This window comes from Solanum lycopersicum, chromosome 3 (genome assembly GCF_036512215.1).
Source record: "Solanum lycopersicum chromosome 3, SLM_r2.1".
NCBI lineage: Eukaryota > Viridiplantae > Streptophyta > Magnoliopsida > Solanales > Solanaceae > Solanum > Solanum lycopersicum.
Genome location: NC_090802.1, coordinates 17,060,485 through 17,082,032, shown reverse-complemented (window position 1 = coordinate 17,082,032; position 21,548 = coordinate 17,060,485).

Sequence of the window (21,548 nt, the reverse complement as noted above, 5' to 3'; positions counted from 1 at the left end):
GAGGTCTGTAACTCTGTTTTGGACAATATCTCTTAATATGTCCAATCTCCCCACATCCATAGCACTCTCTGGGTTCATGTATATGTCTCTCAGAGAAGTGTTGACCGGTCGGAGGTGGACCCCCAACTACAGTCTGTAGTGAAGACTGAATGGGTTGACCTGCATAACCTCCGGAATCTTGTCCTCTAGAGTAAGAACCATTAAACTCACCTCTCTTTCGAAACCTTTTTGATGTTGATGTCGAGGTGAAGTCATCGGGCTTCACTCCTTCCACCTCTATCACGAAGTCTACCACCTCTTGGAAGGATTTTGCCGTAGCCGCTACCTGTAAGGCTGAAATCCGCAACTCTGACCTAAACCCCTTCACAAAACGGCAAATCCGCTCTTGTGGACTGAAACATAGTTGGGTGGCATACCGGGATAATGCACGAAACTTAGCCTCATATGCATTGACCGACATCCTACCTTGCTCTAGGCTCAAGAACTAATCCCTTTTCCTATCCCTCAAAGTTCGGGGGATATACTTCTCTATAAACAAGCTAGAGAATGAGGCCCAAGTCATAGGTGGTGCCTCCGTTGGTTGACACTCAACATGTGATCGCCAGCACATTTTGGCGTTCCCTTGAAACTGATAACTCACGAACTCAACACCAAACCGTTCTACTATACCCATCTTGTGTAGTAGCTCGTGACAGTCAACCAGAAAATCATAAGCATCCTCCGATTCAGCACCCTTGAAGACTGGAGGTTTCAATTCCAAAAACTTACTGAAAAGTTCATGCTGATCATTTGTCATTATAGGCCCTGTAGTCAGACGAGGAAATGTGCTTATTTCCAATGGAACATCCATGCGGGGAGCCATAGTAGCCGCATGTTGTACCTCCGGAGCCCGAGGTGCTGGTGCAGAAAACACTGGGGGTGTCTGGCCCTGATCAGATAACCCGCTAAGATAAGCCAGAACCTGATTGATCATCTCTGGGGTAGGTTGGGGTGGCATTTCCTCATTCTGCACTTGTTCAGTTTCCCCATCCTCCCCTTCTCTTATTACTTCCTCAGTCGGTGGAGGAGTCACTGCCCTAGTATCAGATGGGCTAGGTGCTCGTCCTCTTCCCCTAGAGGACGTCCTCCCACGACCTCTACCACGGCCTCTTGCCGCTGCTCTTCCTCGAGCTATAGCCCCAGTGGCTGGCTCAGACGCACCCTGTCCCGCCGGTGCTGCTGTTGGTGTTGGCGTAGTCGTTGCTCTAGTTCTAACCATCTGCAAAAGAGAGTGAAGATGGTCAGATACCAATTTGTATCACCTAGATACCAATTGGATTCAAGTAGTAGCAGGAAAGAAAGAAAGAAAGAATGAAATTTTCCTAAAGTCTTATAGCCTCTCAAAGAAAAGTAAAGGCGTCCCCCTACCGTTCCTTAAGACTCTACTAGACTCGTTCTTGTGTGATGAGACCAACGAACCTAATGCTCTGATACCAAGTTTATCAAGACCCAAATCCGGGCTGCGAACCAACCAATCTAAACCTTAACATTTCAATATAATATAAACAGAAAGTAATGTGGAAGACTTAAACTCATTAAATAAAGACCAATTCATTAACTTCTAAAATTCAACATCTATTATTCCCCAAAATCTGGAAGTCACAATCAGAAGAACATCTACAATCAAATGACTAAACTAAGAGTATTCTAAAAGCTAAAAATACATAAGAAGCTAGTCCATGCCGGAAGTTCAAGGCATCAAGACTTGAAGAAGAAGACTCAGTCCAAGCTAGAAGCATTAGCTCACCCTGAATATCCGTTATGACGAAGACTGGCTAGAATCACTGCTGAGTTGAAGATGACGGACGTTTGCGGCACTCCACAAATAACCCGAAGAAAACATAAAAGTAGTACAAAACATGGGTACTGAGTAGATATCATCGGCCAACTCAAAATAGAAAATAGTATATATTAAGCAATATCATAAAATCAACTAATATCCTTAGCATGCAGCATTTACAGTTACCATAACCCTTGGTTACAACACCAAGAACATCAATGAGGACTTACACCTCCTCATTATACTCATTTGGGACTTCAGTTCATTAGATTGAATATATTAACATATTTCAAGATTCATTATCTTTATTCCCCTCGTGTCGGAACGTGACACTCCGCTCCTCAATATACTATCCTGGTGTCGGAACGTGACACTCCGATCCTCATATACTATCATGGTACTGGAATGTGGCACCCGATGAATATTCTATCCTGGTGTCGGAACGTGACACCCGATCCTTATATACTATCCTGGTACCGGAACGTGGCACCAGATCCATATTCTATCCTGGTGTCGGAACGTGACACCCGATCCATATTCTATCCTGGTGTCGGAACATGACACCCGATCCATATTCTATCCTGGTACCGGAACGTGGCACCCGATCCATATTCTATCCTGGTACCGGAACATGGCACCCGATCCCCTAATCTCACCACTTTCGTTCATCAAGCCTTCTTTTATACCAAGGCATCATCACTAACAAAGTAGATTGGGGTTTGTTTTAAAGATTTGGGATTCAACAGCTTCATCATGCCTATTTATTCACAATTACATAATCACATCATTTATGCAAGCATACAATTAAGCATTTAGAAGGTTTACAATACTACTAACACATATCGTTCGCTATTAAGAGTTTATTACGAGTAGCATGAAACCCATAACCTACCTCCACCGAAGAATTGAAATCAAGCAAGTTAATCCTCAAAGCTTGGTGTTTTCCTCTTCTCTCGATCGTTTCTCTCTTTCCCTTCTTGTTCTTTCTATTTTCCTATTCAAACCCTCTTTCTTTTACCCTAATTAGTATATAATTAAGAATAAAAGATGGCAATAATACCCCACTAATTAACTTAAGGTTACCTCTTTTAACCCCCAAGAATTTGAGTTATAAATATAAACCCACGAAATATATAATTATAGCAGGAATAGTCCAAAACGTCCCTTAAAACATAACAAGAAATCTGACTCCAACTTGGATTACGCAAGCTGTGACGGGCCGTCGCGCCTGCGACGGTCCGTCCTGCTGTCCGTCTCATAGTTCAGAGATCCAAATTTCTACCAAGGGTCTGTGACGGTCCGTCCTGCCATTCCGTCACAAAGTTCTGAGAGTTGATTTTTAGTACCCAATTTCAGATTTTCTAAGTGTTTTGAAACGAGACCCTGCGACGGTCCGTCGTGCCCATGACGGTCCATCGTGGGGTCCGTCGCCTCAGCATGTTTTTTCAGAAAGAAAGTTTGCTGCTCAAAAACGACTAGACAGGTCGTTACAAGTATGGTATTGAGGCTTCAGTCCTCATGTGTGAACTTGACGGTAATTGTTAATGATATAGTATTTGTTGTTGCTACATGTTGAGTATCATAGTTGGTTTTATGATATTACTTGGTATATATTGATTTCTATTTTGAGTTGGCCGATGATATCTACTCAATACCCGTGTTTTGTAGTGACCCCTACTTTTATGTTTTCTTCTTGTTTATTTGTGGAGTGCAGCAAACGTGCCATCGTCTTCAACTCAATAGTAATTCAAGCCAGTCTTACTACATCAGAAATTCAGGGTGAGCTAATGCTTCTAGCTTGGACTGGATCTTCTTCTTCAAGTCTTGATGCCTTGAACTTCCGGCATGGACTAGCTTCTTATGTATTTTTAGCTTTTAGAATACTCTTAGTTTAATCATTTGATCATAGATGTTCTTGTGATGATGACTTCAAGATTTTGGGGAATAATAGATGTTGAATTTTAAAAGTTAATGAATTGGTCTTTATTTAATGAGTTTAAGTCTTCCGCATTTTTTTCTGTTGATATTATATTGAAATATTAAGGTTAGATTGGTTGGTTCGCTCACATAGGAGGGTAAGTGTGGGTGCCAGTCGCAACCCGGTTTGGGTCGTGACATATGGTTTGGAAACTGTCAGGACCCAAAAATGAGCCGAGAGTGGCACTCACACTTATCCTCCTAGGTGAGTGAACCAACAAATCTAAAACCCCAACATTTACCAGTATATCAATTATGAATAGAAAAAATATTGCGGAAGATCCAAAACTTATTAACGTAAGAGGCTAAAATAAGTAAAAAGATGGTCCATGTCCGAACTTCAAGACATCAAGACGTGAAGGAGAGAATCCAGCACGAGCTTGGAATAATAGCTCACCCTGAACTCTGAAGTGCTGAAGACTGGCTAGAGCAGACGACGAGTCGAAGTCGATGGCACGCTTTCTGCACTCCACAAATAACAAAGAAGAAAATTACAAGTAGGGGTCAGTACAAGGAGCACGTACTGAGTAGGTATCATCGGCCAACTCAAAATAGAAAATAATATATACTGAATAATAATATAAAATCAACCACAATACTTAACAGTTTACAAGCAACAAGTACAAGAACCATTGACAACAACACCAAGCACACCTATGAGGACTCACTAAAGCTTCCACACTATACTCATTTGGGAAATAGTTTCTTAGAATTTGAGTATATTAACATAATTCAATATTCCTTCTCTTTATTATTATAGTGTCGGAATGTGACACTCCGATCCCATATACCGTGTCAGAACGTGACACACCGATCCCCTAATACGTGTCAGAACATGACACTCCGATCCAATTTTACCGTGTCGGAACGTGACACTCTGATCCATTTATCTCATTATTTTATTTCATCAAGTCTTCTTTACGTCAAGGCGTCATCTTAATAGAGAGGATTTATGATTCAACAATCTCATCATTCTAACCTACCACAATTTCACAATCAAAAACATACAAACACACAATAAAGCACATAGAAGGCTTTACAATACCACCCAATACATATTGATCGCTATTTAGAGTTTATCTGTCACATAGAAATAAACCGTAACCTACCTCCACAGAAGAATCGTGATCAAGCAAGCTACTCCCTAATGCCTTTACTGTCCTCTTCGTTCTCTCTCTCTCGCTCATCCTCTCTTTCTGTTCTTTTTATTTTTCTTCTCCAGATTCTTTTTCTTTTACCCTAATTATCATATAATCCATTATGATAAAAGTAACCCACTATTTATTTTCCTATTATCTTCTTTAACCCCCAAGTAAATAAATTATTAAACTTACCCCACTAATTTCATAATTATAATCATGAATAGTCTAAAACACCCATTTAAATTTTAGCAGAAATCCGACCCAGGGTGGAGTTACGCAGCTTGTGATGGTCCGTCGTATCTACGACGGTTCGTGCTGCATTTCCGTCATGAAGTTCAGAGAGTCGATCCCAGTACCCAGATTTCAGAGTTGAAGTGTTTTGGAACGAAAACCCTCGACGGACCGTTGTTCCTATGACGGTTTGTCCTACCTGTCGTCGAGGGTAATGAGGAGAGCAGCAGAAGAAATTACACAAGTATGGGATGACGGAGTCCATCACTGTCCGTCGTGACCATGACGGTCCTTCGCGTGATCCGTCGACCCTGTCAGTTTTTATCAAAAATAATTCTAGTGCTCGAACCGACTAAACATGTTGTTACAATAGGTACCAATTTACCCATCGTTCATCCTCGAACGATCACAAGAAGAAAAGTAAGGGCGAGAAAGAGTACCTGAATCTGTAAAAAGATGTGGATATCTTTCTTGCATATCCGCCTCATTCTCCCAAGTGGACTCTTCAACTGGCCAATTCTTCCACTGAACCTTGATAGATGCAATCTCCTTTGATCTCAACTCGCGGACCTCTCTATCTAAAATAACAACAGGATCCTCCTCATAAGACAAATTCTAATCAAGAAGAATTGAATCCCAACGAATAATGTAGTTTCCATCCCCATGGTATTTTTTCATCATAGACACATGAAATAACGGGTGAACTCCTGAGAGTTCTTGAAGCAATTCTTCATAAGCCACCTCCCCCACGCGCTTCAGAACTTCAAATGGACCAATATACCTCGGACTAAGATTACCTCGCTTACCAAACCGCATCACCCCTTTCATGGGTGAAACCTTCAGCAAGACTTGCTCACCCTCCATAAAATCCAAGTCCCTAACCTTTCGATCTGCATATTGTTTCTGCCTGTTCTGAGCTGCTGGAAGATTCTCCCGAATAAATTTTACTTTATCTAACGATTCCATCAAAAGATCGGTACCCCATGGTCTGACCTCAAATGTATCAAACCAACCAATGGGAGACCTAAATATCGTCCCATACAGTGCCTCAAATGGGGTCATATCAATACTTGAGTGATAACTATTATTGTATGAAAACTCCGCTAAGGGTAAGAAGTTATCCCAATAAACACCAAATTCTATCACACATGCACGAAGCATATCCTCCAACACCTGAATCGTTCACTCAGACTGACCATCGGTCTGAGGGTGAAATGCAGTACTAAGATCCAAGCTAGTATGTAATTCAGCATGCAATGTTCTCCAAAACATAGAAGTAAATTGAGTACCTCTATCTGATATGATGGAAAGTGGAGCTCCATGCAATCGAACAATTTCTGAGATATAGAGTTTGGCTAACTTCTCTACATTGTAAGTCACCTTGACCAGAATGAAGTGAGCAGGCTTAGTTCATATGTCAACAATTACCCAAATTGAATCAAACTTACCCAATGTCTTTGGATGACCAACCACAAAATCCATTGCAATTCTTTCCCATTTCCATTCAGGAATGGGCATTTTCTGAAGTGTTCCTCCGGGCCTCTAGTGTTCATGCTTTACCTTTTGACAATTCAGGAATTGGGCAACAAAATCAACAATGTCACACTTCATTCTACTCCACCAAAAATATTGCTTTAGGTCACGATACATCTTGGTTGCACCAGGATGTGTAGAATACCTTGAACTATGAGCCTCTCTAAGAATAGTGTGAATCAAATTATCAACACGGGGCACACATACCCTTCCCTTAATTCTCAAAACGCCTTCCTCATCAATTATTGCCTCTTTAGCCTCTCCTTGTAATACCATATCTCGAATTCGGATCAATTTTTCATCAGTAAACTGTTTTCCCTTAATCATGTCAAGAAAAGAAGTTCTTGCCTCCACACAAGCCAAAAATCCTCCCTTCTCTAGTACTTCCAACCTCATAAAGTTATTAGCCAGAGTCTGAACCTCTCTAGCCAATAGGCGTCTAGAAACTTGTAAGTGGGCTACACTTCCCATGCTCCCTGCTTTTCTACTTAAAGCATCTGCCACAACATTAGGATTTCCTGGGTGATACAAAATAGTAATATCATAGTCCTTCAGTAGTTCCATCCACCTCCTCTGCCTCAAATTCAAATCTTTCTGAGTAAAGACATACTTTAAACTACAATGATCTGTATAGACTTCACACTTAACCCCATATAGATAATGTCTCGATTGCTTTAATGTAAACACAACCGCAGCCAACTCAAAATCATGGGTCGGATAGTTATGTTCATTCACTTTTAATGGTCTCGAAGCATAAGCAATTATATTCCTCTCCTGCATTAGCACTTCACCCAAACCATAATAACATGCATCACAATACACAATGAAATTCTTACCTTCCACTGGCAAGGTAAGAATTGGTGCAGTGGTCAACAAGGTCTTGAGGTTCTGGAAGCTTTCTTCGTATTCGTCCGACCATACAAATGGAACATTCTGCTTAGTCAAATTTGTCAGTTGGAATGCAACAGAAGAAAATCCCTTGACAAATCGACGGTAGTAGCTAGCTAAACCAACAAAGCTCCTTACTTCTGTAACATTAGTAGGTCTTACCCAACTCTTCACTGCTTCAATCTTAGAAGGATCAACCATCACTCCATCCTTAGAAACCATGTGCCCTAAGAAGGACACTGAATCTAGCCAAAACTCACACTTGGAGAATTTAGTGTAAAACCTTTTCCGCCTCAACACATCCAATACAATTCTCAAATGCTCCTCATGTTCTTTCCTGCTCTTTGAGTATATCACTATATCATCAATAAATACAATAACAAAGAGATCCAGATATGGCTTAAAAATCCCGTTCATCAGGCTCACAAAAGCAGCAGCGACATTCGTAAGCCCAAAAGACATTAGTAAGAATTCATAATGCCCATAACTGGTTCGAAAAGCAGTCTTTGGCACATCTGCTGCCCGTATTTTCAATTGATGATAACCACATCTCAAATCAATTTTTGAGAAGGTACAAGAACCTTGTAATTGATCGAACAAATCATCAATGCGGGGAATAGGATACTTGTTCTTAATAGTTACCTTATTCAGTTGCCTGTAGTCTATGCACATCCAAAAACTACCATCCTTCTTCTTCACAAATAAAAAAGGAGCACCCCAAGGGGATGCACTTCATCTAATAAAACCTTTGCCTAACAACTCCTGAAGCTAGGCCTTTAGCTCCCTTAACTCAGCTGGAGCCATTCTATAAAGGGGTATGGAAATGGGGCGAGTACCCGGCTCCAGATAAATACAAAAATCAATATACCTATCCGGTGGCATACCAGGAAGGTCTGCAGGAAACACATCCAGAAACTCACGGACTATCGAGACAGACTCAATCGAAGGTACTTGGGAAGTATCATCCCTAAGATGTGCCAAGAAAGATAAACAACCCTTACTAACCATTCTCTTAGCACGAAGGAAAGAGATAATATGAACTGGAGTGGAAATATAGTCACCCTCCCACACTAGTGGATCTGTCCCAGGCTTGGCCAATGTCACAGTTTTAGCATTACAATCTAAGATTGCAAAATTTGGAGAAGGCCAAGTCATACCCACAATTACATCGAAATCAACCATATCTAGAATAATCAAATCTACATGAGGATTGCTCCCCACAAAAGTCAGAAGACAAGACCTATACACCTTCTAAACTATCACAGACTCACCCACAGAAGTAGAGACACGAATAGGCCTGTCAAGCAAATCACAATATAAATCAAGACCAATAGCGAATGAGGAAGATACATATGAAAATGTGGATCCAGGATCAAATAATATAGAAGCCATGCAATCACAGACCAAAAGATTACCTGTGATAACAGCATCAGATGTCTCTGCTTCAGACCTCCCGGGGAAAGCATATCAATGGGCCCTATCACCTGTCTGCCCATTGCCCCTACCATAGTTCGCTGTAGTAGCTCCAGCTTGCACGCCACCCCGGTTGATTTTGTAACCACCATTACCTTGGCCACCACATCCTCCAGAATGGCGGCCTCTCCCATGACCACTTCTACCTCTAACTATTGGGGGTCTGTAACTCTATTTTGGACAATATTTCCTAATATGTCCAGTCTCTCTACATCCATAACAATTTCTGGAGTCATGCATAGGTCTCTGTGAGAATCACGAAGTCTGGGGATAACCTCCAAACTCAGAGAAATGCTGACTGGTCTGCGATGGACCCCCAGCTACAGCCTGTAGTGAAATTGAATAGGCCGGGCTGGGTAACCTCCTGAACTCTGCCCTCTAGAGTAAGAACCACTAAACTCACCTCCCTTACGGAACTTCTTTGATGTCGACGCCATGGTGATGTCGTCTGGCTTCACCCTCTCCACCTCTATCACTAAATCAACCACTTCCTGAAAGGATTTTACTGCAGCAGCTACCTGTAAGGCTGGGATCTGCAAATTTAACCTCAATCCCTTCACAAAACGGCGAATCTGCTCTTGTGAACTGAAGCAAAGCTGGGTGGAATACCTAGATAGTGCACGAAATTTAGCCTCATAAGCACTAACAAACATTTTGCCTTGCTCTAGGCTTAGGAACTCATCTCTCCTCTTTTCCCTCAAAGTAGGGGGTATATACTTCTTCATAAATAAGCTAGAGAATGATGCCCAAGTCATAGGTGGTGCCTGTGCTGGTTGACACTCAACATACGACCACCACCACATGTTGGCATTCCCCTGAAAATGATAGGTCACAAACTCAACACCGAATCGTTCTACTATGTCCATCTTATGTAGCAGCTCATGACAACCAACCAGAAAATCATAGGCATCCTCAGATTCAGTACCCTTGAAGACTGGAGGTTTCCACTTTAAGAATTTAGTGAAAAGTTCATGTTGATCACTCGTCATTATAGACCCTGTAGTCAATCAAGGAAAAGTGCCTACTTCCAATGAGGAATCTATGCGGGGAGCCACAACAGCTGCATGTTGTACTCCTGGATTCAGAGGTGCTGGTGCAGAAAACACTGGAGGTGTCTGGCCCTGATCAGATAACCCGCTAATATAAGTAAGAACCTGGTTAATCATCTTTGGGGTAGGCTGGGGTGGTAATTCGTCATCTTGAACCTGCTCGTTTACCCCTTCTTCACCCTCTCTCACTACCTCATCAGTCGGTGGAGGAGTCACCTCCCTATTACTAGCTGGACCGGGTGTTTGTCCTCTACCTCTAGAGGGCGTCCTCCTACGACCTCTACCACAGCCTCTTGCCACTGCTCCTCCTCGAGCTACAGCCCCAATGGTTGTCTCAGACACACCCTGTCTTGCCGGTGTTGGTGTTGGCAGAGTTGTTGCTCTAGTTCTAACAATCTGCGAAATAGAGTGAGAATGTCAGATACTAATTTGTATCACCTAAATACCAATTTAATCCAAGTAATATCACGAAAGAAAGAAAAAAAGGATTTTCCTAAAGTCCTATAGCCTCTCAAAGAAAAGTAAGGGCGTCCCCCAATCGTTCCTCAAGACACTACCAGACTCATTCTTGTGTGATGAGACCAACGAACCTAACGCTCTGATACAAAGTTTGTGACGACTCAAAAACGAGCCGCGAGTAGCACTCACACTTATCCTCCTAGGTGAGAGAACCAACAAATCTAAAACCCCAACATTTACCAGTACATCAATTATGAATAGTAAATCTAATACGAAAGATCCAAAACTTATTAACGTAATCAATTAAATAAACTTCTTAATTTTAATACTTATTATTCCCAAAATCTGAAAGTCATCACACCAAGAACATCTATCCTCAAATTTCTAAATCTAAGAGTATTTAAGATGCTAAAATAAGTAAAAAGATGGTCTATGTCTGAACTTCAAGACATCAAGACGTGAAGGAGAGAATCCACCCCGAGCTAGGAATAATAGCTCACCCTGAACTCTGATGTGTTGAAGACTGGCTAGAGCTGAGGACGAGTCGAAGTCGATGGCACGCTTGCTGCACTCCACAAATAACAAAGAGGAAAATTACAAGTAGGGGTCATTAGAAGGAGCACGTACTGAGTAGGTATCATCGGCCAACTCAAAATAGAAAACAATATATACTGAATAATAATATAAAATAATCCACAATACATAACAGGTGACAAGCAACAACTACAAGAACCATTGACAACAACACCAAGCACACCTATGAGGAATCAAGCCTCCACACTATACACATTTGGGAAATAGGTTCTTCGAATTTGAGTATATTAACATAATTCAAGATTCCTTCTCTTTATTATTATCGTATCGGAACGTGACACTCCGATCCCATATACTATGTCGGAACGTGACACACCGATCCCCAAATACGTGTCGGAACGTGACACTCTGATCCAATAATACCGTGTTGGAACGTGACACTCTGATCCATTTATCTCATTATTTTATTTCATGAAGTCTTCTTTACATCAAGGCGTCATCTGAATAGAGAGGATTTAAGATTCAACAGTCTGATCATTCTAACCCATCATAATTTCACAATCAAAAACATACAAACACACAATCAAGCATATAGAAGGCTTTACAATACCACCCAATACATATCGATCACTATTTAGAGTTTATCTATCAAATAGAAATAAACCATAACCTACCTCCATCGAAGAATCGTGATCAAGCAAGCTACTTCCCCAATGCCTTTACTGTCCTCTTCGTTCTCTCTCTCTCGCTCATTCTCCCTTTCTGTTCTTTTTTTTTTCTCCAGATTCTTTTTCTTTTACCCTAATTATCATATAACCGATTATGACAAAAGTAACCTAGTATTTATTTCCCTATTATCTTCTTTAACCCCCAAGTAAATAAATTATTAAACTTACCCCACTAATTTCATAATTATAATCATGAATAGTCCAAAACACCCATTTAAATTTTAGTAGAAATCCGACCCAGGGTGGAGTGATGCAGCTTGTGACGGTCAGTCGTATCTACGACGGTCCGTGTTGCACTTCCGTCGTGAAGTTCATAGATTCGATCCTAGTACCGAGATTTCAGAGTTGAAGTGTTTTGGAATGAAGACCCTCGACAGACCGTTATGCCTATGACGGTTCGTCCTACCTGTTGTCGAGGGTAATGAGGAGAGCAGAAGAAGAAATTACACAAGTATGGGAAGGCGGAGTCCATCACGGTCTGTCGTGACCATGACGGTCCATTGCGTGATCCGTCGATCCAGTCAGTTTTGATCAAAAATAATTCTAGTGCTCGAACCGACTAAACAGGTTGTTATAGAAACTCATGAGGCAAAAAATGGTCATGAAACGATTATTTCTCATAAAATTGGTGCTTTCTTTTATCTGATTATGATGGACTTTGATATGTCAGTAAGGAATGTTCGTCAAGTAAAGTTTTTAAAATCGTATTTCAGTTTCTGTTTGAAAATTTCAATTTAGACGTAGTTCAAGAAAAATAATTTAAAAATATTTTCTATATTATGCAGGAAACTAAGGAACTTCAAATATGCATGTTGATATATTGACCGTGGGAATGACTTCACACGAAAAAGAAAAAAAAGAAGAAATCATTCTTGAATTATGTCCTTGATTATTATTAGCACAAGCCGCTTACAATTAATGCAGTTCACAATCTTTATGAAAAAATTAATGGAAATATTCAAACCTGTCAAAAGTATTTGGTATGAAATATGATTTATGTATTAATAAATTCGTTTTGGAAAATACAAGGCGTTTTGTTTTTCGAATAAGGCGTAGATTCAAACGACAAATGGAGCGTGCTTGTCACAATAGAGATACATATCAACCTCCCTTTTTATAAACTAATAATTTTCATTCAACGAAGAAAAGACATGTACAAATTTAAGAAGCAATTCCAGTATCATCCAAATAATCTCCATGAAATAACGCTCTATCCTTCCACAAAGACACTATTATTTTGAGCTCGACAACCACCAAAACATAACACTCTTTCCTTCCAATAAGATGAAGATCAAAGATACTTTATGCTTATCACAACTATAATATTGAGCCCGACAATCACCATGGAAGGGACATTTTCACCTTGTGATAAACGATATTGAGCCCGACAGTCACCATGGAAGAGACATTTACTTATAACATCGTTTTGAGAAATGTATTTTACCCAAAGAATAACATTGTGCTTGAGAATTAGCATATTCCGGAGAATTCCTTATGCCCGAAAAATTGTACTAAGCTTGATAATTTCATTGAGCCTGAGAATTACATTGTGTCCAAAAACTTGCATTGTGTCCAAAAACTTGCATTGTGCCCAAAAATTTACATTGTGCGCCATAATTGCATTGAGCCTTAGAATCGTATTGCTCAAGAAATTGTGTGGTGTTTTGAAACTTGCATTGTGTCCAAGAATTACATTGAATCCGAGAATTGCATTAAGTCCTAAAAATTGCATTGTGACCTAGAATTACATCTGCCTTAGAAATGCATTATGCCTGATAAATTGTATTGTACCTAAGAATTCGTACGCGCCTGAGCAACTGCATTATACCTGAGAACTGCAATGTCCCTGAGAATCACGTTAACACTGAGCTACGACTTAATCAAGTTGTGAAAACCATATACAGAAATATCTACTGGAGCAAACGATATATCTCGCTATATGACTTAATCACATCGAGAAAATTAGATACACACTCTTTTATCATTTTTTTCATATTCCAAAGGTGCCATAGTTAAAATTATTTAATTCGTGGTTTGCAAACATCATTTCTTGACCTGATGATTAAATTTATGAGTACGATGTTTCAAAAGTGTTATAGTAGATAGACACCATTTCCATGACCCATAGACATCATCTCATAATCTAAGGATTGAATTTCTGCATATCATGTTTAAAATGTATCATAGACTAAATGCAAAAAATTCATGGCCTAAAACAATTATTCCATGAACTAATGATTAAATTTTTCGTGTATCATGGCCATAAGATGGTATCCTTATTTTCTTGAGAAAAGCTTTCGTGATCTCAATGGAAAATTGTATCATGTTTACAAACTATTTTACCATTTAATCTCTATTTAGGACCAAATCATTTTATTTAGTCATAGCACAATCTCTAGGTTTGCAGAGACTAACAGATTGCAGACTAGATAAATTTTTCTTTCCCATATAATTTAAATACTCATATATCTACCGCAATAAGTGACTTCTCATCTTTCGAACTACTCATATGATCTTTTCCTTTCATAAAATAAGTCATTCTTATCTTCCTTACAATATTCATACCGCCTTGAGATCTAATCTTATTTACTCAAGTTATTATTGTTTGTATTTTAATGTTTACCATTATTTCATTCTTTAGAAGCATAGTCCGTTTCTAAATCTAGACTAACACACAACCTCATTCTCGTAATACCAGAGTCATGTATACGATTTAAAGGACAAAGTATCGGCCACAACTTCTGTTCACAATTACTTATTGTTTTATTTGATCCCACATAACATCAATCAGTTGTTCTGACAATGTTTGCTACTTAGTCAATGTTTTTTTCCACAAGTTCATCATTCATTATCGAACAAAGAGGGAAAATTGTATGACACCAAAATTTTACCAACCTATAAGCCTTTTTTTAATTGCTTTTTGATTAAATATGTATTTTAAAGCATTTATCTTAAAATTATGTTTAATTTTTATCTAAAAGTTCATATCGTTTAGTGTTCATAATTTTAAAAAATATTATTCCTGTTGTTGTTGTTGTTGTTGTATTTATCGATTGCTACATTTGAAATATTTATTAACTTGTTTATTTACATCTATTATATTTAAATATTTTATTGTATCTGAAATTAGTTTTAATGTGTAGTATAACCATCTATTGGATAAAAATTTACAAAATCTTTCTCCAAATCGTTTAAATTGTAGGCTCTTTTATTCAATTAATTTAATTTATAGCATTTTTTACTCAATTTTATCACAATTCTAGCTCATTTGAACCAAATAATTCAATCCCAATATCAAGATCTCATGTTTAATCTCAACCATCCATTCCATTCTTTTAAGTCTCAACCCCACATCTCATCTTGATTCAACGACTTAGATTGAGTCTCCTACCACTTTCCTATATAAATATCCTATACACCTCACCCTATTTTCATTTTTTACCCTCATTCTCTTTGAAAAAGCAAGGCGCTACTCTATCTCCCAACATTGTCCATCGCCGAGGAAACAACTAACAAAACCCCTAGTCCATCCTCACTCACGTGGCCAACAACCAAGTGAGCCCCTCTCCTTCTCTATCATCATGACGCTTCCCAACCACAAGTCAATAGCATCCACTCCACCATCCAAACAAGTTTCCCCTCTCCTCCCCTTTCTCTTTTCCTTTGACTCTCTTGTCATCCCCATTTTCTTGTGAAGCTCCGCAACATTCAACCTTAATCTGTCTTTTACCCTTCTTTTTATTGGTTCTGACAAAACATTCTGGGAAGATAGCCATCATGAAGAGCCATTTTTCTTCGATGGGTTAATCCAACACTCATGCTTCCTCTGACGAGATCAGCAACTATGATTACAAGAGCATCGTTTCTCCAAAACTCCGACTAGAGAGGACCCACCGGAGTCTTAAGTTGTTTGAGGGCTAATGGAGTCGAATCATGAAAAATCCATCCAGGTTCATTTTTTAAAATTATCTTATCTTTTAAACAAATTTCTTAAATCACCTTATTTTTATTATTGCACTCTTACACTACATAAAAATCAATAATTATTATGTAATCTCTTTTTAGCATGATTTTCTTATGATGTTGAGTTTCAAAACTTTTGCATTTTCTACTTTGTGTGTTCCTTTTTTTGATTTAATGTAATCTACCCCTTTTGTATATGGGTTTTAGTAAGCCCTTGATATTTCTTTTATGAATAGTTACTAAGTTTCTTGATTCAACTATAGCATGTCTTAATATGCGTATTTCATTTATTTGCCTAATGAATTGATTGATTATTATGAAAATCTTCATGATTGATGATTCTTTCCATTTTCATTACCTAATTGATTGATACACCTTAATATTAATCAATTCTTGATAAACTTTTACATGATTCTTCTGTTTGATAGACTCAATTTTATTCTCCAATTCTTTCTTTTAGCTATTGTGTACAACTTTAGTTTAATTTTTCTTGGCAAAGTTTTACTAGTAATGGTAAGGAAATGTACATGTGTGACCTTTAAATATGGCAGTATGTAAATCATGTTATTTTTGAATGAAGTCTTTGACAGTATTAACATGGCTCCTACAAAATTAGAGGTTCATTTATAATTCTTTCCTGAGATTTATTTATGATGATAAATTCATCGATTGTAGTCTCTAATTGTCAATTGAATATTTTACTTATTAAATCACACTATTTTAATTCTTGGTTTATATTAAAACTCATGCATTAATGTTTCCTATTACTTTTTTTTTTGGATGAACTTAAATGTAGTATCACATTTTATTAACTGGGTCTTTAAAACATGCATGATTATGATAATATCATGTATTAAATACAAAGAATGGTATGATCAAGGTAGTTATTTCATTATATATTTTGTTATCTTGTCTTTTGTCCTTATAAACTTACATTGTTTAATACTACCTATATACCTTAGTATTTTTGTAAAGTTTTAAGAACAGAAAAACTCTTACCCATTAGAATATTCTTTGCACGTACACTATGCTGCAACGACGTTTCTTGGAATTCAATCATGGAAAGTGGAGAAATAAACGTGAGAATCCAAGCTAAAGTGGAATTGTCGTCACCCCAAAAGGGGTATCAGGTACGTTTATGAAATAATGAAAAACAGATAAACTATAGTTAACTTCTTTTATGAAGCACACATATAACTCTACAAAAATAAGGAAACTCGTTATTTTCCTCTCATTCTAATTTTAAATCACCCTTTAAAAGTCTTAGAAACATGAAAAAATTTATTATTAACTTATCAACAAACTTGTATAGAATCTTAATATTAATAATATATACTTACATTTTAGCTTCATTTTAACAATCAAAATATTTTATTTAATTCTCTTCAATAATATTTTTGAAAGTATTTTTGTCTTTCCTTAAGACATTTAAGAGATTCAATCATATAAAAAATGGAATAGAGGGAGTAACATCGTATTAGGCCCATTTTAGCTTTATCATATATATCTCTCTCTCTTGCAACTTTAACTTAATATGTTGTTGATTTATATAAATTTCAATTTGAATGATATATTTCAATTCTTTTGTGTTGGTATCAATTAGGTCAGTTTATCAGTCCTTTCTTCTCGGTATGTTTATTTACATATATAGGTTTTCCTTATTTCATATTATTCAAACACTTTAAGCATTTTATAAGAACCGATCAGGTCAATCAATCATTTTTTATTTGTTAATATTTCAAATATCTTATTTATGTGTTTGATAATCGAAAACCTTGCTTTGGTCGATTGAATTTGTAATTTTTGTAGCTTCATTTGCTCTGTATGTTCCAATTTTTATCAACTTGCATAGTTCTCATTTGATTGTATATGAAAAATAAGTTTCGATGTCTAAATATCTTATTCAGCAATGGTTATATTAATTAGATAATAATGGGTTCGTACTTAATTTATTCACGCGTATCAAATGTATTTTTTTCTATTCTATATGTTATAATGAATGACCTTATTTTCAATGTTAAACCCCCACATAATTCCCAAGATCCTGTTGGGGTCCACATTTATGGACCTCAAAGAGTTCTTAACACCTTTCTTTTAAAATAACATAAACCCTACCCGGTCTATGATTTTGCAAACCCTTTTAATTAATTTGGTTTGTAATTAGGATAGAATAGTGTCTTAACGTGCCTTTAATTCTTTAGGTAGCGACTATTATTTTTTTCATTAACCCTAAAAGAACTATCATGTCATTGTACAACCCCATTTAAAAAAAATGGCCCGATAATAGCCACCCGTGTGAGTTTAGGTGAAGATAATGGTACTAAAGGGGACATTTTCACTATTCCTAGAGAACATTCTATTAGAGAACCAAGATGCGATATTGGAAGAGTTTCCAAGGCACTTATATCCTAGGTGCGAGGTAAACAATGATATCGAACTAGATTTTAGGTCGATGCCACGCCACATATTCCCTATATCACATGGATCCTATCGATATTGAGGAGTTGAGGAAGAAGTTGAGGGAGTTATTAAAAGCCAGTAACATCCACCATCTAAAGCACCTTATTGAGTGTCGATCCAATTAGAAAGACCAAAGATGGTTTGTAACGTTTATTCATAGATTGCTGCATGCTCAACAAAGTGACAGTAAAGAACAAATACCCCACCCCTCTTTTTGCCGACTTACAAAAACTTGGATATTCAAAGTACTTCACCAAGTTTGACCTTCGAAGAGACAATTCTCGAGGGAATTTGGACTATTATCACCATCAGACGGAGAAACTATATCCTCAAATTTGGAACTATTAGGTGGCATTTTATAACGTACAATATCAAAAAGTGTTGGGCGGGACACTTAGGGGAAGCGTTGCATAAGGGAAGTGATCGATTAAATCTACTCAAGGTTTCACATGTGAGAAGACATAGATTGGTATGTACGGACTTGTCTTGTGGTCCAATAAGATAAGATAGAGAAACAAACATGTACAAAACTGTTATAACATATACCCTAGTGGAGTGCCTATGGGAGATTATGGCTATGTGCTGTATAAACTTCTTACTAAAATCTAATATATGTAGGACAATCATGGTCTTGGTGGACAGGTTTTGAAGTATGTTAGCTTCATGCCTGACAAAGTAGGTTGCACTACAAAAGAGGCTGCCAAATTATTCTTCAAGGTTGTGGTAAAATATTAGGTTTTCTTGAGGCAATCATCCGCGATCGAGACCCATATTTTACAGTAAACTCTTGGAGGTAGTTGTTCTATATGCTTGGCACACAGTTGCATTTCTGCACTAGTTATCACTCACAAACAGATATGGATAAACACAATGGATCAATGTCTTATTTGAGTGTTGTGTGAGGCATTTTGTGAGTTCACGTATGAAATATTAGGAAATACTAATTTACATAGTCCAATTCTCATATAACTTGCAATAGGACATCCACAACAAACTTCATAATCAGTAAGGACCGCATTTGAGGGCTTTCCATGTGGACCTAAGAGAAGTGACTTGACACTGCTATGTCCTACTTGGACAACGAAATGATGAAGTTTTACAACTACAAAAGTAGTCCCTCAAATTATAAAAAAGAGGACATAGTTTTTGTAATGTTTGACCCAAGTAAGTTTAACGATCTACAAGGTGTGCACCAAAAATTTGGTAGGGAAGTATGAGGCGCTATTTAGGATCATCTTCAAGGTGGGAAAAATCATGTAATTTAGAGTTACCACCTTATTACAAGGTAATCCCATCTCTCATACCAATGGACTCACACCATTTATGATGACAAGGATTACCCCAACCAATGTTTGTCAAGTCAGGCACCAATTACTATCATTACTTTGCATTATCAGGAATTTGAGGGTTTAGCTAACTACCAAGCAAGATGAAAAATTGGACAACAAACCACTACCATGTGCCACATCCACTAGCAATCACTAGAAGAAGTCACATGACAATGATATGAAGACTTGTAGAAATTTAAAGGCCGAATTTGAGAGTTCATGCAGCAATAGTGCCCCGTGGTCGTTGCCATATAAGTTGGGGGAGAGATTGATGATCTACCATGTAATCACACCACTTAGGCACCAAGTGGCACAATGTTGTCCATGCGGAAGAATTATATTGGAAGAACACTATTCATTAGTGGAATTATAGAATATATGCAAAATATCTTGGATAACCTTAGAATCCCATAGATTTGGATGAACGGTGTCATATCTGGGTTTACTCTCTAGAGGTAACCGACGTCATCGTCTGCTTTAAGGACTAAGACAAGCCTCTTAGTTTACATCATCACATTCATAAGTCGAATTTAGCGAAAAATTTAAAACTATTACTACTTCTACTTGGAGGTTTACATAGACATATAAATATATATAATTATATACATCTAGTATACATAGACCCTTCGTATTGGAAGGTTACATAGCCTTCTACTTTTATTGCACATACATATATAAGACAAAAAATAGTCTCAAAGATCGTCTCGTCTTATACAATCTAAACGATCGTAGCAATTTGGTAATAGCCCTACATCGATGCAAAGAAGCCACATATAGGCTTATACAAATTGTACTCAAATGTGTGGAATGAATATAAGAGTCTTAGAGTGACAAAGAAACTCCATAAGCAAGATATTGGCATCGCCCTCGAAAAGTTTGGACATACACATTTTGATGATAGAGTATATCCATGCCTTCTTCAAGTCGTCTCAAATGAGACTTCAACTACTGAAACCTAAAATGTTTGGGAAATACAAAGAAAATGGATTTAGTACGCCACTTATAATAAGTATGAGACCACATGAACATATAAGATTAAAACATGCTAAAAAGGGACATTTAGTTAAACCATGCTATTTTTACTCTTTAAGAGTCTTATGCATAATCAAGAAAGTCATACCAAGTAATAAAACATGCTTACTAACTCAAACAAGTAATATGCGTATCATCATACTTGAACCCATAATCTACTACAACCCTATCATCAAGGAATGACATCACAAGCATGAATAAGAGTACATTTCATTATAACAAAACAAGACAATTACCCATGAACTCCTATCAAGTAAACAAGTGTGATGACTAAGCAAAGACCCATAACCTTACTCAATCAATAAACCCAACAAGAATCATGACTAACGCCCTACTTCACATAACATGACATTGAGATATACATTTCATATAACTTTAACAATATAACCCAACACATACTAATAAGTGAACTAATCAATATAGTACAAAAAATATGCAAGTTCATCATATACGTGTCATATATCATCATAAACATAAACAAACATAAGTGCATCCTCCTAAGACTCCCCTCAACTCTAACTAGTGCAATTCTTAGGTAAAGGCCCATACCCCTACCTAGAGTAAGCTAGACCCCCTTAGGTTGTCCAAGTTCGAGTTCAATCCTTTAGCTCCTTTTACCTTTTGGGAACATCTTCATCTAACCGACATAGACCACATGAGCTAGTGTGGAATCGGGTGTAATAAAACCCTTCGCCAAAAAAAGACGACTTGCCAAGGTAGTAGCAAAACATAAAACATAGTAACTACGTGGGTCAACTAGCTAGTATTCCTATGGGGGCAACATAGTTCAAGAACTAGGAGATATAGTTGGGACCCTCCTTATGCTCAATTCATTGTAGTCTCCAATCTGAATAGTACTTAAGTGCTCCTACCTTTGCTATGTGGGAAGGGACACTCCTCAATGTAGTTCATTTAGTGCTAAGCTGGAGTCC